Here is a 14,465-nt window from a genome sequence, read left to right as displayed (position 1 = left end):
TTAACAATGTTAAGGTCACTCTTCCTTGTTAAAGTCAATGCTCCTGAACAATATTTAACCCAATTTGAATAAGGTTAATTTAATTAAAAGTTAGCTATTAGATGTGATTTTGTAAGCACAGTTGTATTTTTTTAAAGAAGTAAAGTCTTTTTAGCTGTGGTAAAAAGTAGATGTTGCAATACACATGTAACTTCAAATTATATTACAAAACCTGAAGTTCCCTAAACTTCAGGGTATCACTTCTTTTAATACCTGAACAACACAAAGCCTCCTTTCTACCTATCTGCAGGAAATCCATGCTTCCTTCCTTCCCTGCTTCCTTCTTTCCTTCCTTCCTTCGACATATCTCATTTACTGTTGCTAAAAATCCCCAAAGAATTCTTGTTAACTCAGATGGGTTGCTATATCTCTTTGGGTCAGCTGTTACAATTTCACATCTACTTTTCCTTGCCACTGCAGCTCTCACTGGTTGATTTTTCTCCAAATAGAACAAAGTAGAACTAACACACTTTCCTGAAATCTTAAAGAAAATGAAAACTTTATAATGTAGTGAAGGAATAGGAATGAAAGATAATACAACTTGAGAGTTCACCAGTATGACCCATATTTGCCATGTCTCTGACTCCATGGCTTGTCATGATTGCCAAGGATCTTTTTACTACTCACAGTGCCCTGTACACAGGGCCTTATTCTCAGGCCCACTTTATTCTTTTTTTTTCCGTACACGGGCCTCTCACTGCTGTGGCCTCCCGTTGTGGAGTACAGGCTCAGCGGCCATGGCTCATGAGCCTAGCCACTCCGCGGCATGCAGGATCTTCCCGGACTGGGGCACAAACCCGTGTCCCCTGCATCGACAGGCGGACTCTCAACCACTGCGCCACCAGGGAAGCCCAGGCCCAATTTATTCTTATTCAAGGTCCACTGTTGCAGCCAGAGGAGTACTAAAAAATTACTTGCATTAATCTTTATAATGTATTGAACTATATCCCCAACACAGATACAGATTTAATTTTTTAAGTTCCTGCAGTTGGATTAAGTCACAGGTAAACTTCTGAGAGTTGTGCACGTACATTATGTTTGCATGCCCTCCCTATCCCCCACCCCTACCTGTCAGCCCAGAACTAGGACAAAGGTCAAATTTCCAAATACAAACTCTAAGTTTACAAAGACTTATGACCTCCACATGGTAATTCTGCTGTCAACTAATTTAGATCCTGCTCTATTAACAGAAGTATCATAGTTCTTTCCTCGCATGGTTCAAATCTCCCTCCTACACACAGAAAACAATTTTTAAATGTACATAAAAATGAAAAACAATGCATTGCCCATGTATACTCAACATTTTATTGCCTACATTATTTTAAGGCATAAAAATACATACCCACATGCACACACACATATATGCTGTATACTGAATGCTGTGATTCCCTTAACTTTTCCCATAATTTATAATTAAAATGATCATTGTACTTAGACAAAAGGCAAGATGTTCACATCACTTTCTTTGGTAGATGGAAATTCATTTGTTTGAATTTGTTCTTGAGTGTCTAATTATGTTGTTTTGGGGACTCTGGGGACTTTATAATTACTTCTTCAACTGAAAATTGATCAAGGTTGAACATCAAAGGAACTAGAGAAAACTTTTTCAATACATGTGATTTCAGAAACTTCAAAAGTATACTCTAGTAGGTGCTATTTCTAGTTAAAATTTAGTGTCCATTTCTTAGTCTTTGGTACTAGACTACATGAACAGTAATCGACCTAAAATTTGTAGGCTTCTGTTAGGAATATCAGCTGATAAATATTTTGTGTAAATGTAAGTGGAATCCTGAGGCTGGATATAATTTATTTATTAGTTCTACAAGTTTAGTATTTACTTATGTTTTCTTTTCTATTGAATTTTATTTTTGGTTTGTTTTCCTCTGTGGTTTTTGTTTGTTTGTTTTGCTTACTCTAAGACTAGACTGCTACTTGTGTGGATTGGTATTTAGAGAAATGATACATAAACTTTTATGTACAATTAATTGAAATTTTTCAATTCAAAAAATTGAATTTTTAGTCAAATAACATTTCAATGCAACTTGTTTGCATTCTGTATTATAACTGAGCATTAATTTATTTTTTCTTCCTCTGAGTTGACCTGTGGGACATGACTATATCACACTGTCTCCATGGTTTGGAGAGGGTTCCTATCTCACTGTGTCTAAAGATTAAACTGTGAATGTTATTTATCAAAATCAAACGTTTTTTTCATGCATGTATAAAACTATCATCATTAGTAATTATGCATTCATGCCCAAGAACAAACAGAAATATGACTCATAGGATTATATTCAAACTGTGGAAACAAAAAAATAATAATTGAATTAGTTAGTCAAATGTGCCATCATAAGCAAGGAACAAGTTGATCATTCAGCAGTGCATTTGCAAGTTGATTTTTTTCCTACTTTTCTGCAATTATATGTCAGATTTGGGTAAAAACCATAATATATCATATTTTTAGCCATACATATCTATGGAAATGTCATGTAGTCATAAATGAGCATTTCTCTTCTTATTTCTATAAATGTAACATGTAAATTTTGTCAAGACAATGCTATTTCGGAAGCATGAACAACAGGGCTTTCACTTTGCTTTGCAAATAGTATCTAACCTGAATTGCTTTAAAATCTTTTAGTTTGTGGGTTAAAAATTTAGACTGTCACTAATGCTCTGCTAGAAATAGTCACAGAATGTTTGCTCACTAATTTGTTCAAATAGGTCAGCTGTGACTTGCTACATGACACTTAGGAACCCTACGCAGAAGTGCTGTGTCTGACCAGGTTATTCAAGAAATGATATTGTAATCACCCCTGATACTACATGTACAAAAATAGCCTTAGGCTGTTCTCCTAACACATCCTGTTAACACTTGTATATTGGTATTACAAGAGATATTGGCACTCTTTTGAAAGAAAAAAGAAAAAAAAGATCCACAGAATTTTACCCATTAAAATCCCATTATGGAAATTACACAAGTTTTTTGTACCCAGGGCTGGCACCAGGCAAAATCCTGAAGTTGACTCATGTTCTGAGTCCTGTGCAAGGTTTTGCTCTTAATATCTATGGAACCAATTACATGCAAGGTACAAAATGATAAGGCTTAAGGTGGTACCTCTCCTAATATTCCCAGTATATTTATAAAAGACTCAAAAAAACAAAATCATTGTGACTTTTTGTATATCTCAGTGAATGGTGTCACTACCCACTCAGTTACCTGAGACAACAAATGGACATTCTTAATGTGTCTCCTCCTTAACCATGATATGCAATTGTTTATCAAGTCTTGTTGGCTCTCTCCTGAGGATGCCTTACACTCTTCATTCTCTTCTTTACACTTACTGCTAGTGCTTTAGTTCCAGTGCTCATAGTATCCCATGGGACTGTTGTAATACCCACCTCTGCCCTATCTTTACCTTTAGTCTTTTTCTATTCCAATCTATCATCTACCATTCCTCAAGAGTTGTCTCTCTAAAGTACAAATATGACTTTATCTTTCCATTTTATTTCAGTCAATAGCTTCTTAAACTTACACAAAATTTCTTTGGTTATCAGGTCTAAGTTTTCCTCTACATAGTCCATTCAGCTCAACAAAAAAAACTAGGATTATCCAGATATAATGTGTTCTTTTATATTTCACTGCCCGTTGTTTGCTTGTTTTTTTTTTTTTTTATGTTATTTACTCTGCTTGAATTTCCTGTCCCTCCTTTCCTTCTTATCAGTCTGAATTGAAGCAATTCAAATATAAGATCCTCTGTGGACCCTGCATGATGCAGTACTTATTAGTCTTTGGATCACCTGCAATTGTGTCCCACACATTGAGTGAATGAAGAATGGATGGATTGAAACAAACAGAAGAAGCATTTGAACAGTGCATAGGTAGTGGAAACCTTTGTAAACCTCATCTTGGCACTGGCCAAGTGCTGCAACATTACAATGAGTGGTGTTGCAATTAATGGCGGTACATTAAAAAAATTTTTTTGCACAGGCCACAAGTAAACATGCTTCTAAATGGTTGAAAAATGTGCTTTACCTGTGTTTCTATTGAAGATGTTTGTGTGTGTGTTGCATGGGATGACTGAGCAGTTAAGTGAATTGTGAGTTTACTTGTTTTCAAGTTGGGTGGGCTCTGAATGCTGGTACTTTCTGGTACTCATTGTTCCCTTCCCCTTCTCCTGTCAGACAAAAGTATGGCAATGGGAAAGCCTGACACAAATTAAGGAGGGAGAGACTTGTGAATAAGTGATCCATAAAATCATTAGGATGGCATAGGGATTGAATGAGAGATAGGTGTATCTGTTAAATCTCCACTATCCCAAATCACAAGTACAAACACTTCAATATTTATCGAGTAATTTAACCTAGTTTCTTTTTGTTGTTGTTCATTCAGTTCCATGATTCAGTTTCCTTCATTCTGATAAAGTGATTACTTCTTATATTAATCTAGTTCGACAATTAAGATGCATGAACACATTCCATATATTTTCCTTCCACAGTGTTTTGTTTTATACTAAAACAGATGTCATTTAGGTGCCTTTGAAACAAGGAAGCACTAAAATTAATGGTAATTTTCTCTACTGCTATGAGACAGATTCAATTATTCCTCCACTCCTGTACACTTTATTCTCACATGCATTTGGATACTTACCCTATAATATCAAATATGATTGGGTGCATATATGCCCTTCTCTTTCTTCCGAGTTATATCATCTATCTCCCTACCCTGAACTCTGTCAAGCATAAGTAGAGAAACAGTGCCTTACATTAATAGAGAAAATTTCTATTGTGCAAGACTTGGCAAGATGAAATGTAAAGGGAGAAAAATTGGGGAAGAGGAGGCACTTAGAAAAAGCACTATTTCATATTACCCGCAGTGATTTCATTGTGATCTTGCTCTACCTCTGCTTCTGCTAATGTCTTTTCAATACATTCTTAATAACTATCATTATCTTTAAAACTGTTGAAAAAGCACTGCTTTGGAGAGAGTTTTCCAAGGTAGCCACTATTTCACTTGCCCTCTCCCCCTGTCTTCGTGTTCCTCTTTGGACAAGCACATATTGCTAAGTAAGCATTCGCTTATTAAGTGACCCTCTTATTGATGAAGGTTACTGCCAGTATAATTGAATGGAGAACCATTCAATTGTTTGCCTAAATCCCAGTGGTCTTAAACACAGTTATCTCCATCTAAATGAGAGTAGCTAAATTTGCTGAGGAAATATAATCAGGCAGAAAGGGTGTACTTTAAATTTGTAAATAAAATTCCCAGCAATACTGCTACATTATTACATAAGTTCACTTTCTACTTTCTAAGAAAAACTATTTCACAAATTCTTTACTTTTTTCAAACTTCCCATATTAACTTGTTCTTTCACCCAAACACCTATGCTGACATGCTCAACTCATGTCATTGCATCATTCTTCATTGATAAAAAAAAAAGTAATTGATCAAATGTTCTCATTTTCCTAAATTTACAGCCAAAATCCTGTAGGAGCTGTACCTGTATTTTCGGTCAATCTACCATTTCAATAAAAGAAATTTCTCTTCTTGCATCAGAGTTTACTCTGCTCAATATTATGTAACAACCTAATTGGGAAAAGAATTTGAAAAAAAATAGAGACATGTTTATATATAACTGAATCACTTTGTTGTACACCTGAAAGTAACACAACATTGTTAATCAACTATACTCCAATATAAAATAAAAAGTTAAAAACATTTACTCCCTTGATTTGTGCTCTGTATTTCGTACTCTATAATCTTCTCTGTAATGTTTTCTTCTACATTATCAATTTCTCCTATTCCATTGAAACACTTCCACTGTACCTGATAGAAAACAACAAAATCCTTAAACCCATAAAGGTCTTAAAAACTAACACTGTGATTCTCTGCTACCCTCTTTGAAAAAAGTGAAAAAGTTAAAGCCCATGTCTTAATTTTCTCCTTTCTCATTCACTTTTTCATCTGTTCTTTTCCTGTCTTTACTCCAGTAAAAGTGTGACATTTGTTTTCTTACCAATGTAAGCTCTATAAAGACAGGATTTATAAGTATCTTGTTTACAATATCCTTTTCAAGGTGTAGAAGAGTGCCAGGCATCTTGCAGTATTTGTCAATCTAATACATGAATGAGTGCGTGCACTGAGACTGTTTCAACCAAAATTAAATAATCTATCTCTTTATACTATGTTAAAACAATATATGATATGACCTAATACATGGTCATGAGGAACACTTGGATAATCCTGAAAAGTATGAGGAAGATTTTTTTTAAAAAATATGAATTTTACTTCATGGAGATTACCAATAACATTTCAGATTTTCATTGAAATATTTTTTTCTTTTTTTATTGAGGTATAGTTGATTTATAATATTATGTTAGTTTCAGGTGTACAACATAGTGATTCAAAATTTTAAGCCATTCATGAAAGAAATTGAAGACACCACAAAAAATGGAAAAAAAATATTGTGCTCTTGGATTGGAAGAGTATTGTTAAAAATGTCCATTCTCTCCAAAGCAATCTCCACATTCAGTGCCATCCCTATTAAAATACCAAAGGTGTTTTTCAAAAAACTAGAAAAAATAATCCTAAAATATGTATGGAACCATAGAAGACTCTGAATGACCAAAGAAATTTTGAGAAAGAAAAATAAAGCTGGAAGGATCATGCTCCCTGATTTCAAACTATACTACACAGTTATATTAATCAAAACACTATAGTATTAGCACAAAAACAGACACATCGATTAATAAAATGAAATAGCCCAGAAATAAACCCATACACACTCATATGGTCAAGTAATGTATGAACAATAGGCAAGAATACCATAATGGGGAAAAGACATTAATTTCAATAAATTCAATAAATGGTGTTGGGAAAATTGGACAACTACAGACAAAAGAATGAAACTGGACTACTTTCTTACACCATACACAAAACAGAAAAAAAAAACCTCAAAATGGATTAAAGACTGAAATCTAAAACCTGAAACCATAAAACTCCTGGTAGAAAACATAAGCAGTATGTTCTTTGGCATTGGTCTTAGCAATATTTTATTGGATATGTCTCCTCAGGCAAGGCAGCAAGGATCAAAAATAAATAAATGGGACCACATCAAACTAAAAAGTTTTTGTACAGTGAAGGGAAACCATCAACAAAATGAAAAGGCAACCTACTGAATGGGAGAAGATATTTGCAAACAATATATTTGATGATGGATGATATGCAAATTATATAAATAACTCATGCAATTCAATATCAAAAACACAAACAACCCAAATTTTAAAGTGGGAAGACTTGAATAGGCATTTTTTCAAGAAGACAGACTGATGGCCAACAGTCTCATAAAAAGATGCTCAACATCACTGATCATTAGGGGAATGCAAATCAAAGCCACAATGAGGGGACTTCACTGGTGGCACAGTGGTTAAGAATCCTCCTGCCAGTGCAGGGAACACAGGTTCGATCCCTGATCTGGGATGATCCCACATGCTATGGAGCAACTAAGGCCATGCACCACAACTACTGAGCCTGCACTCTAGAGCCTGTAAGCTACAACTACTGAGGCTGCATGCCACAACTACTGAAGCCTGCAACCCTAGAACCCATGCTCTGCAACAAGAGAAGCCACCGCAATGAGAAGCCTGCGCACCGCAACAAAGAGTAGCCCCTGCTTGCCGCAACTAGAGAAAGCCTGTGCGCAGCAACAGAGACCCAACGCAGCCAAAAATAAATAAATAAAATTAAATAAATAAATTAAAGTAAAACACAATGAGGTATCACCTCACATCTATCAGAATGGTTATTATCAAAAAAAAAAAAAAAAACTCAGCAAGTTATCAGTGAGGATGTGGAGAAAATAAAACCCTCATGAACTGTTGGTGGGAATGTAAATTGGTGTAGCATCTGTGGAAAAAAGTCTGGAGTTTCCTGAGAAAACTAAAAATAGAACTACTATAACATCTAACAATTTCACCTCTTGGTATTTATATGAAGAAAACAAAAACACTAATTTGAAAGGATACATGTACCTCTATGTTCCTTGCAACACTATTTACATTACCCAAGGCATTGAAGCAACTGAAATACCCATCAACAGATGAGTGGATAAAGATGTGGTATATGTATATGTGTGTGTATATAGATAGATAGATATAAATATATGAGGAAATATTAGCCATAAATGCCATCATTTGTGGCAACATGGGTGGACATAAAGGGTATCATGCTAAGTGAAGTGTCAGACAGAGAAAAACAAAAACCACATTTCATTTATATGTGGAATCTAAAACTCAAAATAAATAAACAAAACAGAAGCAGGCTCATAGTTACAGAGAACAAACTGGGAGTTGCCAGAGGGGAGAGGGATGTGGAGATGAATAATAAAGATGAAGAGTGTTAAGAGTTACAAACTGTATAATGTATACACAGAGAGTATAGTCAGTAATATTGTAAGGAGTATATATGGTGACAGATAGTGACTAAACTTATTGTGGTGATCATTTCATAATGTATAAAAATATTGAATCACTATGTTGTACACCTGATTCTAACATAATATTGTATGTTAATTATAATTCAAAAAAATTAATGAAAATAAAGCTGAAATTGTTTCTGTATATTCAAACAAAAGGTACTTTTGTTTACCTTTCAGGCTAATCTTCATTTTTGTCCTTTTATCCATCGAGTTCTTAACTTTTTCTTAATAATTTGAATTACGTCTGTAAATGTAGTATATCACAATTTGTTATATCTGTTCTACTATTTTCAAGTTTGTAATTTACATTTAATCACATTTGCTGGAATACAGGTAATTTTACATTTAAGATACACCATCTATTTTAAAATTTATTTCTAAAATTACTACTGTTTAAAAGTACTCACATATTTAAAAATGATTAAATTCATTTCTATTGTATTTCTTATTTCTTATTATTTCTTATTTCTATTTATTTGTTTATTTTTTTATATTAAATTTTTGGTCAACTGTAATTTCAACTGAGCTATTTAAGCATTAGGAACTTAACATTTTCATCAAACTAATGTTGGAAACATGAAATTATCATTCCTTGACCCTTAGGATTTTTAGGGGATTGATTAGCTTATTCAGAAGTGACTTTCTAATTCAGAATTGGCTCAGCTTGTAAAATACAAGGAGCACAATAAAATAAAAGGCATTTTTAGCAGACAATGAAAGGAGATAGATAACATTTTTGAGAGAGGGGCCAACTTATATAGTCTAGCACAGCATAAGAGTCCTACCTTAGGATCTGCTTCCATAATTCTTCACAATTTTAGGGTTTATTCTTTCCTTTTATTTTTGAATTCATGGATTTTCTCAAAACTCTGACCCAGTAGCTCCAAGATCATGTTTAGTTGAATGGAAGCAAAGTGAGCAGAGGACAAAGGGATAGCATAGGGAAAGTAGAAGCTCTTTGTGTGCCTATGTATTTGAAAATGACCCAACATCAGAGTTTTTATAGCTTAGTAGTTAACATATTGTTCAGATTTATCTATAGTTGATGTATTAATGGTCTTTTAATGGCAGTTCATATGGTTACTTAATAATGAATCCACTGTTATGGTGACAGAGAAAGTAAGCTTCAGAACAATTTGGAATTAGCACACTATCAGTCATTAAAAAATGAGATGAAATATAGTGAATTTGAATAAGTGGGCCAGAGAATGTGACTAGTTCATCCCCTACTTATTTCAGAGTCAGTAGACAGAGGAATCTATATTTTCTTCGCTGTAGTAAGAGAGTCTTACATTTCCTATCATTGCCAGGATGTGAATTCCAGCAGTAGAATCTTTCTCTTAGTAGGACAATCATGTCTTATTTTGCCATTTTCCTCATTGCATACACCTGCTATGGAAATTTAATATACTAAACAACATGCCTCCTTTTTCCTGTTGCTTCCAAGTGGATTTCATACATTTGCATTTAATTCAGAAGGCTGTCAAATTATATGCAACGATTTAGATTCAGCATAGTTTAATCACATCTAAAGTCAATTAAAGGAAAATTTTAATCATCCATTTCCTTAGTTTGACCTAATTTCTTATTAAGTCAGTGCTTTCTCTTGTATTTCATTGTTACAGAATATTCTATATAACGTTAACATTTTTTATTTAAAAGGATGGAACATTCTTTAGAAATATGTTAATATGGTAACAATAGGGATGCAGTTACAAGTTTGCAATCATTCTCATTCTTTCTTTAGACTGCACTGTTTGTAACAACCCCTTTGACCTCACAAGGCTCAGCATTTTTCCTTCAAGTACACTTCTTTTCCCCTCTCATTTCCAGAATGCTAAATTGAGATGATTAACATCTGCCTAGAACAGATGCCCCTGAAGTTCTGCTACAAACATAAAATTTCCCTCAAAGCCAATAGTATAGGTATAATAACAAAAGGCAGTTTTTTAAACATATGGAATGTATTGTTTTCTGGTTTTCCCTCCTGACATGATACCATTTATTTTTTTAAGAAATTCTTTCACGTGATTATTTCCGAGTTAGAGTCCATTCGTGAAATTGTTTTTAATTCTATAGTTTTCAAAACTAAGAGTTGTTCAAGACAGTCTAATTTTCATTAAATCCATTGGTAGTTTACCCATATTTTCAAACAGTATTGAGTAATTGCTTTTTTTGTGCCATGGACATAAAAATAGTAGTTTAGAGGAAAAAATGTATGAGTGAAAATTCATAAAAGATATTCAACTTGAGTAGAAACAAAACAAAGTCACTTTCAAAAATGAGATATACCTATTCCTAGTAAATTGCCAAATATTTAAGAGAAAGAAAGCGGAAAAAACCCTCTTCCCTCCTTTGCACATTGGCTCTGTGCTGAGGCCAGGCCATTTTCACCTCTGCCTTGGCTTCTTGCTTTCATTGTGCCTAGAGATCACCCAGAGGTTGAAAGTGTACCATCTTCTCAGATTTTTTTCTGAGTGAGCACCAAGGCATGTATATGTCTCTAAACTCCTCAGTATACAGGGACACTTTTAAATGCCTTAATTTCCCAAAGAAACTCCCTGCCCAGCTTTTCCTCCTAGGCTCTCAGTGCTCTTTGTATGCCTCAAGGATGTAATCTTTTGACTCAGGCTGCAGTGGGTTGTTCATTTATCTTCCAGTGTTATTGTGAAATGCAGTTCATTCATCTTGAGTAGGTTCCTAGTTAGGCGAAACGAAGACAAGCACTTTGCATTGTCCTTCAGGTAGCTCCCAGACAGGTTAGAAATGGAAAACACAATCGTTTGTAAATAAGGTCTGTTCTGTTCCCCTCAGAATAACTATAGCATCAGGGGGTGAGTGGGAAAAGGGCAAATAAAAACATCACAGAGTTTTCCCACTCTTTAAGTTGCTTTTCTTTGATTCAACATTTGCTTGGTTGCTGCAAACCTTTGACTATTTTTCAGAGTTCTTAGAAAGTTGATTCTGTCAGTTTTTGCTTGATTTTTTTAAAGGTCTCCGAGAGACATGTGGTTTGAAGCTGCGTGCTTCATTTTCACTCATATTACTCCCTACTTCTTTATATTTTACTATATTTTCAATTGCGTGTTAAACATTGTAGATGATCCATTGTGTTGAGCTTTGTTCTAACGGGATTATATTAGTGGAAAATTCTCTTGATCCTGTCTGTTTTGGGGTTTTTTTTGTTGTTTTTTCTGATGAGTCTATTTTGATTTTGTCTTTAGTTTGGGGTCATATACCCTAAAACATGGTGATTCCTAAGATGTTGCCCTTCTGGAGTCTCACCCAAATGTCTGAGATGCTTAGTGAGTGCTTTTACTCCTACAGCCTCTGGAATCTCTGCTCAGCTGTTTGTTCCCAGGCAGTCCCTCCTTGTAAGCCTTTACAGAGTCCTGCTGTACACATTCAGGGCTCTGTCTTTGGTCAAGGACTTAGAGAGATTCCCCACATAGGCTTCTGGGTTATTTCCACCCACCTACTGTGAGTTTACCTATGTCCAGTGTCGTTCCCTGGAAATTCCAGCAGTTAACAGTCATCCAAAACATATCTCTTCCTCTTCAGCCCAGAAGAGACTGCTCTCCGTTTGGGCACTGTCTCCCTGCATGGTAATCTGGAAAGTGCTTGCAAGTAGAAACCTGTGATAATTGTGGGGCTCACCTAGCGTATTTGCCCTTCTCTCCAGGATCCCACCTATTTCTGTTATTCAATGCCTGGCAACAGTTGCTTTATGGATTTTGTCTATTTTTATAGTCAGACACACATTATTCTGTCTTGACTGGAAGTGAATGTCAAAGAGTCTCATTTTTAAAATATGTGTGTCTTCCAATGCAGTAATCTTGTAGGAAATTATATGTAGGAAATATCTAGAAATTTTCATGATGTTACGTGCTCAGATTCATTCACTACAGTTAATGTTTTAAAATAATTTTAAACAACCTATATTGTATATATAATATTTAACTTATATATATTATATATCTAATATATATTTTATTATATATGTAAATGGCCTTTATTCCTCTGATTATTTGCTTCTATACTGTTATTTTCACTATAAATCATTAATAGTGTGGAAAATATCCACATTATATTAGATTAAAAGATAGATCAAAAATTGGATATGCAGTATGAGCCAGTGTTATTAAAATGTATGTATTGGTGTGTATGTGTGTGTATTTACATGAATAAAATTTGTTCACGTGTACCACCTTTTTGTCATAACAAAATATAATCAGGTGAGTTATTTAAACATTTTAAATTCTTCCCTGTTACTTACTATAAAATTAACTGTTTAAATATTTAAACTTCTTTCCTTCTCATTTCAATCAAAGCCTCATTTTGTTTTTTCTTTGCTTCTCACTGCTTGCCTTTAAAGCAAACTGCATCTCTTCAACCAAATTGGTCAGTTTTACTAGGATATTCAATGTTTTGCATGGGTATTTTTGTCACTCATGACTGAATTATTCTCTAAAACTAGGTCTACAGATATCCTGCCTATTCTTTAACTACTGTTTCAAAGCCACCAATTTCATAAAATCCATAAATGTATTTTTCCCTTGCCTGCTAACCTTTTGAAGTATTTTTGGTATTTTGTTTGTGGCATTTACCACATTCTACCTTGTACTGTAGCTGTTTGTATATCTGATATGTTTTATTTCATTACTAGTTTGTAAGCTTTATGAGAAAGGAAACAATGTCTTATTTTTTCCCCAAGGTCCTTACAATAGTGGGCCACTGAATAAATACTGAATATGTTTTATATCTATTTATTTTACATTCTGAACTATCAGATCTATGGTCTCTTGACCCCTCCCCTTGTTTATCTCCCTTGCTAATTGTTACTTACCTTTCGACACTCAAGTCAATTATTTTCTTCTTCAAGCAGTATTCTCTAAACACCTAGTAGTCTAATTTTGAATCAAACATCTATCAAACTCTCCAGGAATCTTTGATGAATATTTTTTTTTTTTTTTTAGATTGTAATCTACTTCAGTGAAGGGGCTAAGTCTTATTTGATGTAATTGCGTAGTACAGTCCCTGACACACAGTAGACACAATTATTTATGGAAGGCAGAAAGTAATGAGAAAAGAAAACTTGCTGAGTTTTATACACTAAAAATTTATTCTTAAAAAATTCATGAAAAATAAGAATCATTTCCCAGTTGTGTGAAGTCAGAAAAATATAAAGAAAACATAAACAAGAACTAATCCATTACTTTCTCCAACTTTCAGAATACTATAAACTTTAGATGTATACTGGTAATCAGAATGGAGAAGGCAGGATTATGGATTTTGATTAAAAATAACATTTATTTATGCAAAAATTATGATATACATATCAATATAATACACTAACATGAATTTTTTAACTTACATGGGTCATTTAGTTTATTTATCTTTTTTTGACCTTTAGCTACATTTCTGCTCTTTGTAACATAAATATGGTACTTTTAAGATTTAACATTTTATAATATTGAAAATATTCATCAGATGATCATGATTCCTACAATTATCAGTACAGTAGATTCTAACGTGTTTTTTATGAGTGGTGTAATAGCATTTACTATTCGATGGTGTCTATTTTCATACTTAAAAGATAGCTATGTTGGGCTTCCCTGGTGGCGCAGTGGTTGAGAGTCCACCTGCCAATGCAGGGACATGGGTTCGTGCCCTGGTCCGGGAAGATCCCACATGCCATGGAGCGGCTAGGCCCGTGAGCCATGGCCGCTAAGCCTGCGCGTCCGGAGCCTGTGCTCTGCAACGGGAGAGGCCACAACAGTGAGAGGCCCGCGTACCAAAAAAAAAAAAAAAAAAAAGATAGCTATGTCAATCTGAGTTATTTTTAGAAAGAAAAAAATTACAATAAAAAGTAGGTTAAATTTTTTAAAGTTGATTTACATCTCTAAAACATCTATCTACCTATCTAGCTATCTAACGTTTAATTGCCTGGAC

The 14,465-nt window shown here is 34.3% G+C and overlaps 1 long non-coding RNA gene across 4 annotated transcripts in view; it reads left to right on the top strand.

Annotated features, from left to right (window-relative positions):
• Positions 1–14,465, top strand: part of LOC307195200 — a 445,069-nt gene that overhangs the window by 131,659 nt on the left and 298,945 nt on the right. The gene's annotated exons all lie outside the window — the stretch shown is intronic.

This window comes from Stenella coeruleoalba (assembly GCF_951394435.1).
Source record: "Stenella coeruleoalba genome assembly, chromosome: 12".
In the NCBI taxonomy this organism is placed as follows: Eukaryota; Metazoa; Chordata; class Mammalia; order Artiodactyla; family Delphinidae; genus Stenella; species Stenella coeruleoalba.
Note: the sequence above shows the minus strand (reverse complement) of the source record. Positions and strands in the feature narration are given on the sequence as shown.